Raw genomic sequence first — 18,288 nt, 5'->3', positions numbered from 1 at the left:
CCCCTCTGTTTCTTCCTCCCATCCTACACCTCTCCCTAACTCTCCTCCTGCCTTCCTTGACTCTTTTTCCACTGTCTCAGACAAGGATGTGTCGCTGTTGATCGCCTCTTCTCCTACCACTTGCCCTCTTGACCCCATTCCCTCCCATCTCCTAAAACCTCTTGCTCCTACTATAATCCCTACGCTCACGCACATTTTTAACTCCTCCCTCTGCTCTGGAACCTTTCCATCCTCCTTCAAACATGCAACAGTCATACCATTACTCAAAAACACAAAGCTTGACCCTACCTTTCTTTCTAACTATCGACCTGTCTCCCTCCTGCCTTTTGCCTCTAAACTCCTTGAACGTCTTGTATTCTCTCGCTTGCTCCATTTTCTCAAAACCTATTCTCTCCAAGACTCTCTACAATCTGGCTTCCGCACGGCTCACTCCACGGAAACAGCCCTCACTAAAATAACTGACGACCTCCATGCTGCCAAAGACAGAGGTCATTACACTCTGCTCATATTACTCGACCTCTGCAGCATTTGACACCGTGGACCACCCTCTTCTCCTTCACATTCTCCGTACTCTTGGTATTCGGAACAAAGCTCTATCCTGGATCTCATCCTACCTCTCCCATCGTACTTTCAGTGTCTCTTCTGCTAACACCTCCTCCTCTATTGATCTCTCTGTGGGGGTACCCCAGGGCTCTGTCCTGGGACCTCTTCTTTTTTCTCTGTACACTCTAGGTGACCTAATAACATTTTTTGGGTTTAATTATCACCTCTATGCTGACGACACACAAATATACTTTTCCACACCTGTACACCTGCTGTACAAACCAAAGTTTCTGAATGTCTCTCTGCTATATCATCCTGGAAGGCCCTCCGTCGCCTTAAACTCAACATGGCTAAAACAGAGCTCCTCATACTTCCTCCCAAACCTGGCCCTACTACCTCCTTCCTCATTACTGTTGGAACTACGATCATTCACCCAGTAGCCCAAGCACGCTGCCTAGGGGTCACACTCGACTCCACTCTCACATTCGCCCCTCACATTCAAAACATTTCTAAAACCTGTCGCTTTTTCCTCCGCAATATAACAAAGATACACCCTTTCCTCTGTTGCTCGACTGCTAAAACTCTGACTCAGGCCCTCATTCTCTCCCGTCTTGATTACTGTAACTTCCTGCTGTCTGGCCTTCCTGCCTCTCACCTGTCTCCCCTACAATCTATCCTAAACGCTGCTGCCAGAATCACTCTACTCTTTCCTAGATCTGTCTCAGCATCTCCCCTCATGAAATCCCTCTCCTGGCTTCCGATCAAATCCCGCATCTCACACTCCATTCTTCTCCTCACTTTTAAAGCTTTACATTCTTCTGCCCCTCCTTACATCTCAGCCCTAATTTCTCGTTATGCACCATCCAGACTCTTGTGTTCTTCTCAAGGAAGTCTTCTTTCTACCCCCTTTGTATCTAAAGCCCTCTCCCGCCTTAAACCTTTTTCACTGACTGCCCCACACCTCTGGAATGCCCTTCCCCTCAGTACCCGACTAGCACCCTCTCTATCCACCTTTAAGACACACTTGCTTAAAGAAGCATATGAATAGCACTGTGGACATTCTGAACACGATACATAAAGCTTGGCCCCCTGCAGATGCACTTACCAGAACTCCCTTCTACTGTCTCTGTACGTTCTCCCTACCTAACAATTAGACTGTAAGCTCCCCGGAGCAGGGACTCCTCTTCCTTAATGTTACTTTTATGTCTGAAGCACTTATTCCCATGACCTGTTATTTATATTATCTGTTAATTATTTGATTACCACATGTATTACTACTGTGAAGCGCTATGTAAATAAAGACATACAATACAATACAATATATACACACACACACACACACACACACACACACACACACACACACACACACACACACACACGTAGTTTCTTCAGCCTACTGCACTGCAGCTATCACATTGGCAGCTTACGTTGGGGGGTCCTTCAGAGTGTTCCCTCTACCTGATAGGCAATACCCCATACTATATATATTGACCTGGACTAGTGATTAGTCATTACTTTGCACTATTCACCCTCTCCAGCTGGGTCAGGCTCTACGGTTTAATTAGCACCTCTCTGTCTGCCACAGTGATATTTCTCACAGAGGCAGCATTTTGTGTGCAACACCCTATCCAATATCTACTTATTAGCTCATTGGTTACAAGGGTTCTGACACAAGGTATCATCTAGGTTACACCTTATTTACCCAGGATATCAGTTTATAGGCAGTACTCACACAATCTTAGTCTGTATTCGTCTGTGTAAACCCTACTTTCCCTAGGCAGCCCCAACTTTAAGTTTAAAGTACATTCTGTCATTTATATTGTCACAGTTTTATTATATTGCATTAGCGCTGGTTTCACTGCTCTCTCCCTTTATCACACAATCTTAGTGTCACACTATGTCTAGTAACAAATATATATACTAGTACTCTAGCCCCACCTCTTCGGTTCTTTTTAATTGATTTTATTAAGGTTTTTTTTGTCCTGCATCTGTGGTTTTCCAAACAGTTTTATTTTAAGTTACTTAATAAAGATTATGTTTTAATTGGGGTGTCTTCTCTAGTGCCACATTATAGGGATTCTTTCCTTTTTCAGTCTGTCATTACCCCATTCCCTGTGAGCACCACCCTATCCTTGCTGTTTGGCCCCTTTCTCTTTTTCCCTCCCCTATATGTTTGAGCAGGGTAGTATCTGCATTATACACTAACGCAGTCCACTTCTGTTTAAATGAGCTTTACCTAGTGCAAAGGCAGCATTCTTCTCACGAAGCCCAATTTGTAGTATATAATACAGTAAGAAAATTTGGGGCGAATTTCATATGAATTATGTTTTTTGTTTTTTTTAGATATCCTTTGCAAATATGTTTTCATTTTTATAACTTTTTTTTTTTTTACATACAAGGATTGGTAAAATTTTCCCACAAATCTGCACATTTAGCCAAATACTTATCACATCTCTGCCTGTAAAGTGTATACAACAACAACAAAAAAGGTAAGAGGGCTCTGTACAGGTGCCTTCTTAATGTAAAAAAAAGGGAAGAGCAAAAAATAGGTAGTATGATAACTTTTACTGGCCCAACAAAAGTTAACAGTGTACAATTTTTAGGACCTCACAGGTTGGAATGTAACTTTTTAAAAGAAGATTCAGGTCTACGTCTTTGGCACACCACTCTTGTCGAGCCACACGTGTCTATTAACAGCTGCAAGATACCTTTCAGCTGCTTAATAAATCCACTGGTAGCTAAAAAAAACGCATCTTGTGGCCCCCGAAATATCTTAATAGTGGCAGCTTTCAAATAAGTGAGAGATTGACTCTTAACTTGTGAAAGTGGTCTGCAGTATAAATTGGTGGTCGTGCTCAACAAGATTGGCCTGCACTCTGTCCAATTTCACCCCCTCCCAAGATCATGGGTCTTATAACTTGCAAGAGTCTTGGGTGCAATAAATCCTCTTAATGGGACTGCTTGCAATATTTATTTATAAAATGAAGTAATACATTGAGAGTTACCTCTCGTTTTCAAGTATGTCCTGGGACATTGCATTACATTTGGTGAACAGGGTTATACTTTATATATGAAGACATTGCATGGACAGTTAAAGATAAAATACGTTAGACGCGTATGTAACAGTTACAGACCACATTCAAATTTGAGACAGCTTTAGTTTTCAAATAACTGACTGATGGTGGGTTTGAGAGTCTCGTGTAGATTGTTCCAGTTGTGGGGTGCAAGAGAAGGCAGAGCGGCCGGATACTTTGTTGAACCTTGGGACAATGAACAGTTTTTTAAAGTCAGATCTTAGGTGATAAGTGCTGCGTGTAGTAGGGGTGAGGAGCTTGTTCAGATATGGGGGTAGCTTGCCCAGAAAGTATTTGAAGGCAAGACAGGTGAAATGAACTTTATGCCTAGACTCAAGTGATGGCCATCTTGTTCTTTGAGCATTTTGCAGTGATGTGTGTTGTAGTTACATTGGAAGAAAAAGCAGCATATTGAATTGTAGAGGGTGTCTAGTTTGCTAAGGTAAGTTTGTGGTGCTGTGCCATATACTGTGTCCCAATAGTCTACAATTGGTATTAGCATCTGCTGTGCTATGTTTTTTCTGACCAGCGAGCTTAGGGAGGATTCTTTCCTATAAAGTCCCCCCAGTTTTGCATAGGTTTTGGATGTCAGGGTATCAACATGCAACCTAAATCTTAAGTGGTAGTCAAACCATATGCCCAGATATTTGAAACTAGTCACAGTGGCTAGGATGGTATTAGAGTTTGTTCTGATCTGTAGCTCTGATATTGGTAGCTTTAGAAACTTAGCCTTGGTCCCGAATACCATTGTTACAGTCTTGTCAGTGTCTAAAAACTGTTTGTTTTGGCAAATCCAGTTTTAAAGTCTCAAAAAATCAGATTGAAGTAACTGTTCAAGGTCAGAGAGTCTAGGGCTGTGTGTATATGATTGTGTCATTAGCATACATGTGTATTCAAGCTCCCTTACAAGCTGTAGACTAAAAAGAGTAGGGGCCCCCGAACAGAGCCTTGCGGGACACTGCAGGTGATATCAAAGAGGTTGGAGCTAGAACACGAGATAGACACATGTTCGGATCTACCCGATAGGTATGAGGTAAACCAGTTTAAAGCATGTTCCCCCTTGTAAGGAATCCGCTCCTGCGTTTGGCTAGAACTCATCCTTACAGAGCTGTGGAGTTTCCAGACAAATCCTCCCTGAACCTGCAATCTAGGATCGCCTGCTTCTTGCTGCCTCCTGTGCAGCTCTGGCCTGATTGGCTTCCTGTGCTACTTAGCTGCTGCCTTTCCTCCAGGAAGTTGCTGAACATAGACTTTGCAATTCTTCTGCAAGTAACTGACTTGCAACAGACTTCTCTGGTCTGCTGGGCCTCCTTGTGCCTTCGCCCTGTTCTCCCTCAGCCTTTACCTGTCTTCTCGTGCTGAAGCGCTGGATCCCCAGCGCTGTGGCTTCTGTTTTTTCGCCTCCTCCAAGTGGAGAATGTTCCTGTGCTGAAGCCCCTGTGCTGAAGCTTCGTGTTCCTGAGTCTCCCATCGTTCCTGTCGCGCTGCAGCACCTACGCTAAAGCGCCTCCTCTGTAGTTTTCCCGTTGCCGAATTTTGCTTGTGACCTCTACTTTCGATCCTGTGCTGCCTGCACCTGACCCCGGCTTGCCTACGGATTACCCTGCTTTCTCCAATCCTGACCTTGGCTACGCAGGACTACGGACTACGCAACCCGGACCCGGCTTTGTTGTCTAAGGTCTTTGTTTTCACATCCCCACCTCAGCCTGGCCCTGGTTTGTGGTGAGCATAATCGTTACAGTATGTTCAGCCCCACAACCAGGGACCCTGCTGAGGTGGGTTTAGGCAAGTCCCTGTCTGAAAACCTGTCCCTGCTAAAATTCCTGTCCCCATCCGAAATGCTTACCAAAAGCCCCCTTGAACTTTCCCAGCATATGGACCGGATCCTTAAAGTTTTGGCAGCTAGGAGGCAGTTCTTCTGCGCCGCAACACCTGTGGCTGGACCACAGGAGACACCCCTGTTTCCTTGGAATCCCCAAGCCAATGTTACATGCCTTGAGCCAAAAGATGAAGTTTCTATGTCTCCAGTTTCAAACTCAAGTTCCCCTTTCTCTGTCTCTAATGCTATGCCTGCTGTAACCATTGCTAGTTATCAACCCCTTGGTTCAAAGGCAGAGCTTGCACATTGTACCCCCCTTAAGGCTCAAGTTACATAGCCTGTTGGGATCATTGCTTTCATCGCCCTGCTCCAGCTAAAGTTCATGCTACTGGGTTCCCTGAGACGTTTTCTGAAATACTGGCCAGCCACTCTACTACGTAGCAATCCCTCTGCACTCCTAGTCCTGTTACTAAACCCTTGGGGATATCACTGTCTCCTTGGAATTACCAGACTGATTTTGCGTGTCAAAAACCTAAGGCGGAATTTTTCACTTTCTGACTCAAGTTTCCCTTTCTCAAAAAACTTTGCAGCTCCTAGTGTATGTAGCAAACAAGGAGAGAAACACTGTATGAAGCATAGACACTATCATACAGATAAGTCCCTTTGTGATGCACTCAAAGTCTGTAGCGGAAAGTACCCTACTGAGTGAATGTGGTGCAGTACAAAAGAAATGGTCTGGTCCTGGTTGTATAGGTATATAAATGTTTATTAAAAAAGGTTTATTGGATAACTTATTAAAATATAATGGAACCAGACTAGAAGGGTGAGTGATAGAACTGAAATAGAAAATGGTACATCGTGCTGATTCCCCATTGGGGGTCTAGAAATAGCAAAGGTGTGCTATATACAACCCGCACAATTATTGCTGTGCAGGTAAATGGGTCCAAATGGGACTGAAGGTCAGCACAGTTAAAAAGCAGAAGCACCGGTGCCCATGGCCTATAGTATCATGGCCAAAAAGGCTGCTTCTGATAGCTCCTAGTGTAACCACTCCTGTTTCTCAGACATTTGAAATCCCTACCTTTGACTCTAAACCTTTTCCCTTAGAGCCTCCCACAGAAATTGGTTCCCCTTTTGCTGCTTCTCAATCTACCACTTCAGAGATCAGCCTGTCTCTGATTCCTTTACAAGGTTTCAGTCCCCTATTACTGCATCTCAGGATAAAGTTTCTAAGTCAAAGTTCCCTTTTTCTCCTTTCCCTGCAAATTCCTAGTTCCCAGTTACTGCATCTAAGGATCAAGTTTCCAAATCAAAGTCCCCTTTCTTTCTCCCCTGCAAAGTTTCAGTTCCCTGTTACTGCATCCAAGGATTTTCCAGCAGTTCCTTTGTTTACCTGTGCAAATTCCAAAGCTCCTGATGTAAAATCAGGCTACCCTGTCTTTAACTCTTTTGTAGTATGTGATTTGTCTATCACTAATGCTAAAACTCCTGCTTTAAAATGTACATTCTCTGATGTGCTTGTAATGTCTGGAGTTCCCTTGACCGATTCTAAGATCCTTGTCACAAAGTTTCCCATTGTACCTGGTATTCCTACTATGGATACTCAGACACCCACTTCAGTGACAAACAGACCTTTCACCAATGTCTCCACATGGTTAAATATACCTAGTTCTGTTTCTCCCATGACCAATACCCCTATTGCTGGGGTCCATGCAGTATTGGATAAACCTTTCTCTGTTTCTAAGGTTCCTGCCATAAAAATCCCCACAGGTTCTGGTATGCCTATTATGGACCTTCTGGCTCCCACTTCAGGGACAAGCGTAACTTTCTCTGATCCAATTGAAGTACCTAGCTTAGCCCTTGCTGTTTCACAAATACCCACTTCAGAGACCAGCGCAACGTCCTCTGATTCGATTGAAGTACCTTGTCTAGCCCTTGCTGTTTCACAAATACCCACTTCAGAGACCAGTATACCTTTCTTGGATTCCTGCGCTGCACCTAATGTGACCACTGCTGCTTCCCAGACATCCATTTCAGGAACAAACATATTCTTCACTGACTATGCTGCAGCTCCTGTGGTAACCGAGAATGACTTCAAAACCTTCACAGAAAAGAATAACTTTCCTCTCTCAAGTCCCCCTTCAGCTCCTCACGTAGCCTTGGAGTCTGGGATCCCCACTCAGACAATACTGTCTCTCACTGACTTTTCCACAGTATTTGAGGTATCCGCTACAGACTGCATGACTGCTACTGCTATCTCAGGGTCATCCCTCATGGAACTTTCTGTAGTACCTGACATTTCTACAGATTCAAAGGATCCAGTGTGCAAAACTGAGTTATTATTCTCTGATTCTTCCACAATATTTGGTGTACCCACTACTGACTGCTCAACTTCTGCCGCAAACTCAGGTATACTTCTCAGGGAGGTTTCTGTATTACCTAATGTAGCTACTGATTTAAAGGACCCTGTGTTCAAAACAGATGTATTCTGCACTGACTCCTCTACTGTATCACGTGAAGCCTTTGAGTCTGGGATTTCCACTCCTAAGTCAAGTTCGTGTTTTCCAAATTCTTCTTCAGTGCTTGAAGTACCCAGTTCTAACTCCAAGACCTCTGTTTCTAACTCAGGTTTACCGCTCACCCAGCTTCCTGCTGTACCGGATAAAATCATTATTGATCCAAGCTTTCTCACTTTACAAGCAGATTCTATGCCCGTGGGTTCCTGTGTGGTGCCTGAAGTGTCCTCTCTGGATTCCATGTTGCCATTGTCAAAGACCGAAACACCCCTATTGGACTTCCTTGCCTTGTCTGAGGTGTCCATCCCTATTTCTTGTGCTCCCACTATGGACACAGGCATGCTTCTCTCTGCTTGTTTTTTGATGTCTACGGCGTCCTCTGTGGATGCCCAGACTTCTGACCGGGTGCTCTCTAAACCTCATATGCCCAGGGATGTTGGCCTCTTATCGTTTGCCAGTACCATGGTAGAAAACTATGTAAACACTCCAACCGTCACACTCAACTTGCTAGAGATAATGGTCCTGGACTCTATCAAGAGAACTGTATCAGTATCTTTTATGGATCCTCCCACCCTCTACCCTCGCTACCCAGTGACCGGACTTCTTTTGGAGTAAAAAAATTCTCACAAACCTCTACGTGCTTATTTGAGCAATACCATTGCTCTTCCGGGATGTTTCTTTGCTACATCCGACCAACGATCAGCCTGTCTTGTCTTGTACTCCGGGACTATCACTGAAGCACTGGCATCTGGCTTGTGCCCTTCTGCTAGTTCTGTTCTGGACTCCCGTTTCCCCACAGCTCTGGATCTCCAAACCTTTTTGTGATGCTTTCTACGTGTCAAGGGTTGCAGTACCACCCTTCTAACATCTAAAGATGGTACTCACTAATGAATTTCTGGACCATTTCCTGCCTAAGATACTTCAGAAACAACTCTGTCACCCAGATCTCTGTGTGCTCCTGGGTTTGGCTGGAACTCATCCTTACAGAGCTGTGGAGTTTCCAGACAAATCCTCCCTGAACCTGCAATCTAGGATCACCTGCTTCTTGCTGCCTCCTGTGCAGATCTGGCCTGATTGGCTTCCTGTGCTACTTAGCTGCTGCTCTTCCCCCAGAAAGTTGCTGAACATAGACTTTGCAATTCTTTTGCAAGTAACTGTGCTTGCCACAGACTTCTCTGTTCGGCCTGCTGGGCCTCCTTGTGCCTTCGCCCTGTTCTCCCTCAGCCTTTACCTGTCTTCTCGTGCTGAAGCGCTGCATCCCCAGCGCTGTGGCTTCTGGTTCTTCGCCTCCTCCAAGCGGAGAATGTTCCTGTGCTAAAGCCCATGTGTTGAAGCTGCGTGTTCCTGTGTCTCCCATCGTTCCCGTCGCACTGCAGCAACTACGCTGAAGCGCCTTCGCTGTAGTTTTCCCATTGCTGAATTTTGCTTGTGACCTCTACCTTCGATCCTGTGCTGCCTGCCCTGACCCCGGCTTGCCTACTGACTACACTGCTTTCTCCAATCCTGACCTTGGCTACGCACAACTACGGACTACGCAACCCGGACCCGGCTTCGTGGTCTAAGGTCGGTATTTTTACATCCCACCTCAGCCCCGCGGTCCGGCCCTGGTTTGTGGTGAGCATAATCGTTACACCCCTGAAGTTTGAAACAGTATTTATGTCCCCAATTTTTAAAGATTGAGACAACTCTGGCAGTTTTCCAGGTCTTGGGGATATGGCCTGCAGACAAAATACAGTTGATTAGAGAAGCAAGCGGTTTGGCAATGGCTGGGGCACCAAGTCATAGGAACTTAGATTGCAGCAGGTCAGGCCCACATTGGCTGCATAGTTTTAATTTGAGGAGCGCTTGTGTAATCCAGATACTGGAACAAATTGAAAATTGTGGCAGTGTTGGGATAGGGTGGGGCTAGAGGGGTTCTCCCAGATTGAGCTTCATGTTTGTAGTCCAGATGCATTTTGCTAATTGGGATGTAGTACACCCCACAAAATATTCATTGAATGCATTTGCAATGTCAGTGGGATTTGTCAGAGTAATATCATACTTAATAATTAGGTTGTTGATGGCTACAAGGCTGGAATATATTGTCGATGACCTTCCAGAAGTTAGCTGGATTTGATGTATTCTGGTGAAGATTGTCAGTATAGTATTGGGCTTTTGCTTGTCTTGTTTGCCTTGTGCACATATTCCGCAGGCATCTGTAGTTATTAAGATCCTTGGTAGTGCCAGTTACTTTGTAGCTTTTCCACAAGGCATCCCTAAAATGGTAGAGCGATATAAGGTCGGTTGTAACTCACGCAAGGTGTGCCCCCGTACTCTTATTCTGCGTAGTGGAGCATGGGTATCACAAAGTTTTAAGAACTCTAATTGGAAATCGAGCGCAGAATCGGGGTCAGGCATTAAGTTGATGCAAGGGCAGTTGATCATAATAGTTTGACTTACTGATTGCGACAGGGCAGCTTTCCCTGTCTGATAGTTGTGCCGTTAAAGCATGTATCTAGCTACTGAGTCTAGCGGGGAGCTGGTTAATCAGAGCCTGAGGCCATTAGCCAGCTTCCACCTGGCTCATTAGCAGTGTTTAAAAGACTGGATGACAGTAGTCTTGAGGGTCTCTGATCCAGTGAGGTATACACCCTGGACATCCCTAGAGACCACTGGAACCCTCCCTCCCTTTTTACCCCATCCAGGAGGAAGCGGGGGGCCTAAAGGTAAAGTTACCTGACTTTGTGTGTTATTGTTGATGAGGGGCCTAGCCCTCCAAACTATAAATAGGGAAAAACATGGTTAGTCAGTGCTCCAGATAGGAGCTAGCCACCTTTGTTTTTGTAGTTCTTTTATGCTGAACTTAAGCTGTATTTTAAGTTGTTGAACCTTTGGCTAATAAAAAGCCTATATTTTCCCCCCTAAAATAAGTCTCCTGTTTCAACCTTTGCACACATCTCCTACACTCATACTGATTCCTGTGTTCATGTAGATGTTGTGCCAGTTCTACATCTGACAGAGGGCAACAGTATGATCTTGGTTTAGAAGAAGGTAGTAGAGCTTAAACCTGTATCGGCACAGCTAAAAGTGTTGCATAAACAAGGAAAAGGGGGAAGGATTTGTTATCATTATGTGCAATGATTAACATCACCGGGAAGTTTCCGTGACAGACGTACAGTATGTAGAAATAACTGCCTGGAAGCGAAGGTTTGGCTACGTGTGAGAGAGAAAATTACACAAGAGAGAAAATTATAAAAGGATTTGTAAAAGTACGTTGTTATGTACTGCGTAACTATAACTTGGTACTGTAGCAATCATTTACATGGGCAGTTGCTGCTGGTTTGAAGACCGCATTGTTATTGTCCCCATTAAACAAATATAATTATACTGAAAGCAAACATTTGGCTATGCTGATTTCTTTAAAATATAAGAAGACTTTTGTAGATTTCTAAATGGAGAAGCGTTGTCAATGATTATATATAGCAACTGTAAATATTACTGTATGTTCATTTGCATGTCTTAGACAGGTCTGCAACCCTGCCTTTCCCCATTATCTCCCAGCATACAGCGCTTCCACTGCAGCAAGGGATTCTGGGAAATGACAAGCAAATGAGCACTCAGTGCCACCTTTTGTCTCAAGCTCGTATTACACAAGCCAATCCTCAAGCCAATGCATGCTGTTTTAGACAGAGGCTGGGATGAGATGCAAAGCCATTGAACCCACTCACAGACATGTTTCAACCTTGATGGGTATCATCAGTGTGAGGTTTGTCTTAATGGCTAAGCGGGTTTGAGACTAGACTAGGTAACCACCACTATTATTAAGGTTATGGTGGGTAAAAAAAAGTGACAAAAACCCTCCACAGTAAAGCATAAAGCAACTCTAAATATTACTGTATGTATATAGTGGTTGACAAATCACCAAAAAAATCTACTCGCCATATACATACACATACCCCATCTCTAGCCTATTCTGTGCCTGTTACATGGGCGAAAAAATTAAGGCAGGATGGTGATAATGATGTGATTTCATAATTCAGAAGTGTATTTGACTAGCAAAATAACATTTTAAATGGGATTCAGGAGAAATTTACCAGCTTGACTATTTGGCCCTTGAAACATTTTGAAGGTTAATCATGAGATCACAATTTCTCCCAAAAATTTGTTTTCGCTCTCGTCCTTTTTTTTTTCTATGACCAGACACTGGAATGTAGTAAGTGTTTAGAGCAGGGGTGGGCAGTGTCCATCCTCTATCCCAACCCCCATTCTCGTATCCAGTCCCCATCAGACATTCCATGAACCCCCCTTTGCTGGTAAATCAGGCCCAACTTCTGCATCTGCCCGCAGGGCCCCAGTTAACCAATCGGGGGTGATTGAGTGAGAGGAGGGATTGAGTGAGAGGAGGAGGGATTGAGTGAGAAGAGATGGGGGGATTGAGTGAGAGGAGAAGGGAGGGATTGAGAGAGAGGAGGAGGGAGGGATTGAGTGGAGGAGGGGGATTGAGTTAGAAGAGGGTGATTGAGAAGAGGAGGTAGGGATTGAGTGAGAAGAGGTGGGGGGATTGAGTGAGAAGAGGACGGGGGGATTGAGTGAGAAGAGGACGGGGGGATTGAGTGAGAAGGGGACGAGGGATTGAGTGAGAAGAGGATGGGGGGATTGAGTGAGAAGAGGAGTGGGGATTGAGTGAGAAGAGGCCGGGCGGATTGAGTGAGAAGAGGAGGGGGATTGTGTGAGAAGAGGAGGGGGATTGTGTGCGAAGAGGAGGGGGATTGAGTAAGAGGAGAAGGGGGGATTGATGGATTGAGTGAGGAGGGGAGGAATTGAGTGAGAGATGTGTGGGGGAGGGGTGGGGGAATTGAGGAGGGGGTGGGACAATAGGGTGGTGGTCCACCAAACAATGTGTGCCCATTTATTGGCATGCCTGAAAAAAAGGTTGACCACCCCAGGTTTAGAGGGTTTGTCCCTTTAAACAGAGTGTGTATGGAAGTGTGGTAATTATCTTTAATGCCTCTGCAGGTGTGGTGTTGGTCTGTCTTGCTACTGGACATGGTCAGAGCAGCAGTACATGCAAACATATTATTGGGTAATCTTTATACCATTTTTTTTATAAATACAAGTCGATAAACCAAGACAGTTTCAGTTATATAGATGATAGATAATGAGAAGCATTTTGAAGTGGTCACAAAATGCATATCTTATAATTGAATGTATAGAATTCTCTTCGGAGTGAGCACCGAAAGCTCATCCAGCTGATATAAACCTGAAACTATTCATCATCACATGTAAGCAACTTTAATGACACGGTTTTTGTATATGACAAAGGTGTTAGTCAATCTTAAGGCAGGGTGGACAAAAATATAAATTACTTAGAAGTCAGCCAGAATTCTCGGTAGCCAGCATTAAGTAAAAAGGGGGACTGGGAGGCACATTTTGGCTCCCCTGTCCCTTCTGTGACAGACACACACACTTCCCCTATCTCCCTGCTACAGTGTGATATGAGAACAGGGGAGGGAAGAGTCCTGGATTGCTTCGACACGCTCCCACCCTCAGCTCCCACAAGCCTCAGGCACTCACTATCCACTTCGCTCTTCCACTTCCCTTGCCATGCACTCAACACTAAGATCCGCAACGGCGGTTATTGTTCTGTCAATCACAGCTGAGGCCACAAAGCAGCATAGAAGCTGGAGAGTGCTGGTGCCGTTCGCCGTGGTGACTGTCGGTCAGCACGGGCGCTAGGGGCTAAATTTTAGGCATCTTGTCGCCCGGGATTTTTCCACTTTTATCTTAAGGTTAAACTCCCTATTTACACGAAAAAGGTTTTTACCCATGTAAAATGTCAGAAGAACCAGTCAAACGGGTTCCTATTTATAACAGAACAAACCAGTTTTATCTCTAGTAATATAATTAACTGGTTTTGAAGTTGCACCTATTCAAACAATGCAGTTTTGCATATGTAGTAAGTATAAGGGGCAATATGCATGCACGAGGTAGGCAGTACACAGAGTGATGGGATACTGATCCCTGAGAACAGAGTGTAATCCCACCATAGGCCAACATGAGATGGGGCACTATTGACACTATGCAAAAGCTTGACAATCTAACTATACTAAAGGAAACAAGCACAAGTGCGTCCCCAGCATAGGAATGAGAGCTACCAGAGGAAGAAGCAGAGTTACCATATTATTTGCAACCAGTTAATGTCTGAAATAAAGTCTGTTTTTGTATGGCGACTTTCCCTCCCTCCCATCCCCCCTTCTCTGGACCACTGACAGATATCCCTTTTGGCACCCCCAGCAAAGTAGGTAAAGAAATCCCTGCTCTCTGATTTGGCAATGTGGCAAAAATTCCAGGCATTACTGACTATTAATATTTTGATCAAGTAGAGAGCAGATATTTCAATAATGCCCAGAAAGTGCACGCATTTAGCCTATAATTAAGCGTTGTACTGTTGTGCTTGCATGTAGATCATAAATCCCCAGGTTGCAAAGGAGCTGAGAGGGTATTTACGAAACAATGACAGTGGGCTCTATGTAGTAAGTGCCGAAAAGGCTTTTTTCGCCATTTTCTCGCCAAAATAGCCTTCCCGGTTCACTAAGCACCGAAAAGTGGCCAAAATCAACAATTTTTGTTCCCGATAAAAACTTTTCGGCATGCGGGTGCCGATAAGCCACTTTTCGGCACTTTTTGAAATCGGCTGAATTCTACTAGCCCCGATCAGCTTTTCGCTGGTGATCGGCACTCTAGACTTGAGATTTTTACGCCAATCCAGCCCGCCAACTAAAGTTGGCAAGTTGGTGGTGGAGAAGCATCGGCAAGGTCGACACTTAGAAAAAAATCAGGCCTTTTTACTGCTGGGATTGATGCCGGGGGTCTCCGGAGCTGATACCCATTAATACCAGCACCGGAGCCCCCCTGCATGCATCCGAGACAGGAAAAATGCTAACCGCTAAGGCAATGAAGGGGTTAACCAGCCGTGCCAGGTTTATTGTAGGTAGCGGGGGTGGGTGAAGGGGGTATTTGGCCCCTTGGTGGTTGTTTAGGGCTTGCGAGGGGGTTGCGGGTGCACTTAACCCCTTCATGACCTTAGCGGTTAATACAACCCTGTATGTAAAAAAAATAAACATGTCCTATACATTAAATACATCAATCCCCCCCCACCCCCACAACACATACAGTACAATAATGTGCAAAATAACTATTATCCAGATAGGGATAATAGATTATTTGCCCATTATTAAACACATTAAGTAGCATAATAAAATACATATTGTTCTACTCACCTCATCAATAAGAAGCCCCCTCGCCAGCAAAATCCGTGTCCTCCGTTGCCAACAAAATACATAGCCAATACATTGCAATTACATTCTGATATCAATTAACCCCTTAATCACCTTATCGGATAATAACCGCAAAGGTAATTAAGGGGTTAAGTCACCCTGGCCCGATACCCACCCTTCACCCATTCATTTGTACAGTGGCTTCATCATGCAACTATATATACACATATATATATATATATATATATATATATATATATATATATATATATATATATAAACAAAAAACAAACAAAAGCGCAAGCTCCATAGCACGTAACTGAGTAAAAAATAAGGTACATTTATTTAAAAAATCAGCAACCCATAAGAATGTGCACTTAAAGGATTTTAAACAGAACCATTCGTGGGAGAGAAATCTCTATTGTGGTCATCTGCTCCAATGATATGGGCCTCAGATTCACCCACCAGATTAATGCCTCTAGTATTGTCTTTCTAGATTGGAATTGTCAGTAGATTTGAATCTGAATATCCAGACACGGGTGCATTTCAAGGACGTGGCGGTCAATGGCTATATACATGTAAAAAGTGCACATTATTCCAAATGGCTAAGCAATATCCCCCTCAGTCAGTTTAATAGACTGAGGAGGAATTGCTCGTCCGACCAGGTGTTTGAGCTGCAAGCCGGTTGTCTCATCGACAATTTCAAACAAAAGGGGTATGATATGTCTCTGGTGCAGGAGGCATTCAAGAAGGTCAGGTCAGTTGAGCGTGTGGATCTGTTAGCTAAATCAAAGCTCAAACAGTGCAAACAATCCATGCCTTTGGCAGATATCAACACAAACAGCTGTGGGGTTAAGTTTATTACAAAATGTAATGGTTATTCCCACAAAATTAGACAAATTATCAATCGCCACTGTAAAGTGTTGCTCTCAGATCCGCACCTCAGCAGTCAGTTGTCCACTGTGGCACCACTGGTCTTCCGCAAGGGTCTAAATATCAAGAACATCTTGGCCCCAAGTAGACTTAGTGATACTTAAGTTGAGAATAGTGGTTCACAGTTAGTGTCTGGAAACATTAGGTGTGGCAGAGCTAGATGTCTAATGTGTGGACATCTGCATCTGTCGGATACTTTCTCTTCATTTAGCAACAAGTCTGAATATACATTAAAAAGTTCAATCAACTGTCTCTCCACATATATAGTGTATGTTTTATCTTGTCCATGTCAATTGCAATATGTGGGTCGCACTAAAAGAGCACTGTGTGTCAGATTCCTGGAACACAGACGTTCCATCATTAAGGGAGTGCTGGCACACAGTGTTCCTCGACATTTTTCCCAAGTACACCAAAAGGATCCCAAGGGACTTGTTATTATGGGTATTGAGAGTATTCCGAGTACCCTATTAGGGGGAGATAGATTTAAGACACTATGTATGAGAGAGTCTTTTTGGATATACTCACTTGGTACACTTTCTCCCAGGGGTCTTAATGACTGCTTGGATACTAGCACACGGGTTTAGTTTCCTGCCTTGCTGTTCTCTGCCTTTCTGCTCTGATTGCTAGTTCAGTTCCTCTCCCCCTATCCTAGGATAGGGTTCTGTGTTTTTGGAGGGGATTCCTCTATATTATATGATATTTCCTTAAAGTAGGTGTTATTTAATAGTTAATCCAGTTTTTTCCTTTATCTTTTTATAATTTTAGTTATTTTTTAATGTAACAATTGTTGTTATTATATGTAATTAGATAAAATGTTAATTAATGCACTATGTGAATTATTAATCTAATAATTTTTGTTAGTACATATAATGTAAAGATTGTTTTGTGAATGTTGTTCTCATCACACAAGGAATTAAATAGGTTGATTTTAATATTTTTTTCAATTTTATTTAGATTTTTCTATTATTCATTTTTATATAGTGTAGTGGTATTTGGTTGTTTATCTATTCATATTATTATATTCTAATTAATATATTGATTTATTAATATCTTTTGAAACTAAAATTATAGGTTTAGGCTTTAATTTCAATTTGGTATATATATATATATATATAATATATATATATATATATATATATATATATATAAAAATATATATATATATATATATATATATATTTTTTTTCCATATTTGATGAAACTTAAATTGGTAATAGTGGGACAGCTTTTTCTAACATGTCATTGTGTTAGTTGAGTTTATACATAATTGAATTGTTTAGTTTTAGCTATTTTCATTGTATGATGTGAACAACATAATTATTGATTTTTTTTTGTTGTTATTCATTGTAATGTTGATATTTATAGTAATTTTAGAGTTATACGATTTGTGGTGAAACTTAGTACCAATGTGAAAATAGGTTTACTTGATCCAGCCTATTTAACTGGCTGTCCCTGACAATCACATAACTCCTGACGAAGTCACCGCAGTGTGACGAAACGTGCAGAGTTGTGACGTCATCGCATTTGTGTTGGTGTATTTGGAGTCCCTGGCTTCCCTGCGCTCCGGCTGGCGGTAATTTCAAGTGTTAGCAATCATTGTATGAGGGAGCAAAGGACGTGCAGGCATTGGATGCCTTTATATCTTGCTGCCAATTCATGGTGAACCTGGGCTGTTTACATCCACTCTGCAAACCTGGGACTCACCCTACCACCGCAGATGACCACAATAGAGATTTCTCTCCCACGAATGGTTCTGTTTAAAATCCTGTAAGTGCACATTCTTATGGGTTGCTGATTTTTTAAATAAATGTACCTTATTTTTTACTCAGTTACGTGCTATGGAGCTTGCGCTTTTGTTTGTTTTTTGTTCATAGATTCCAAAAGTGGTTGGCTATACCACTCCCCTTAAAGCTGCAAAGACGCTCCCTGGATCTTCTATTTGGACTATATTTCTCTCTGGATTTTTTGTTTGAGTGGAACATTCAATTTGGTTATTCCTTTTTTTTTCACTATCACGTAGATATGTATATATTAATATGTAGATATTATAAGGTTAAATTGTGGTAATTTTAATTTATTTTAATATTTTAAATATGTTATTATAATTTATCATTTATTAGGGTTATTTCACATCCTCTTTAGCG

The sequence above is a fragment of the Ascaphus truei genome, chromosome 3, assembly GCF_040206685.1.
Source record: "Ascaphus truei isolate aAscTru1 chromosome 3, aAscTru1.hap1, whole genome shotgun sequence".
NCBI classification, from domain to species: domain Eukaryota; kingdom Metazoa; phylum Chordata; class Amphibia; order Anura; family Ascaphidae; genus Ascaphus; species Ascaphus truei.
The sequence above is the reverse complement of the archived record's forward strand: the minus strand, read 5'-3'. Positions refer to the sequence as shown.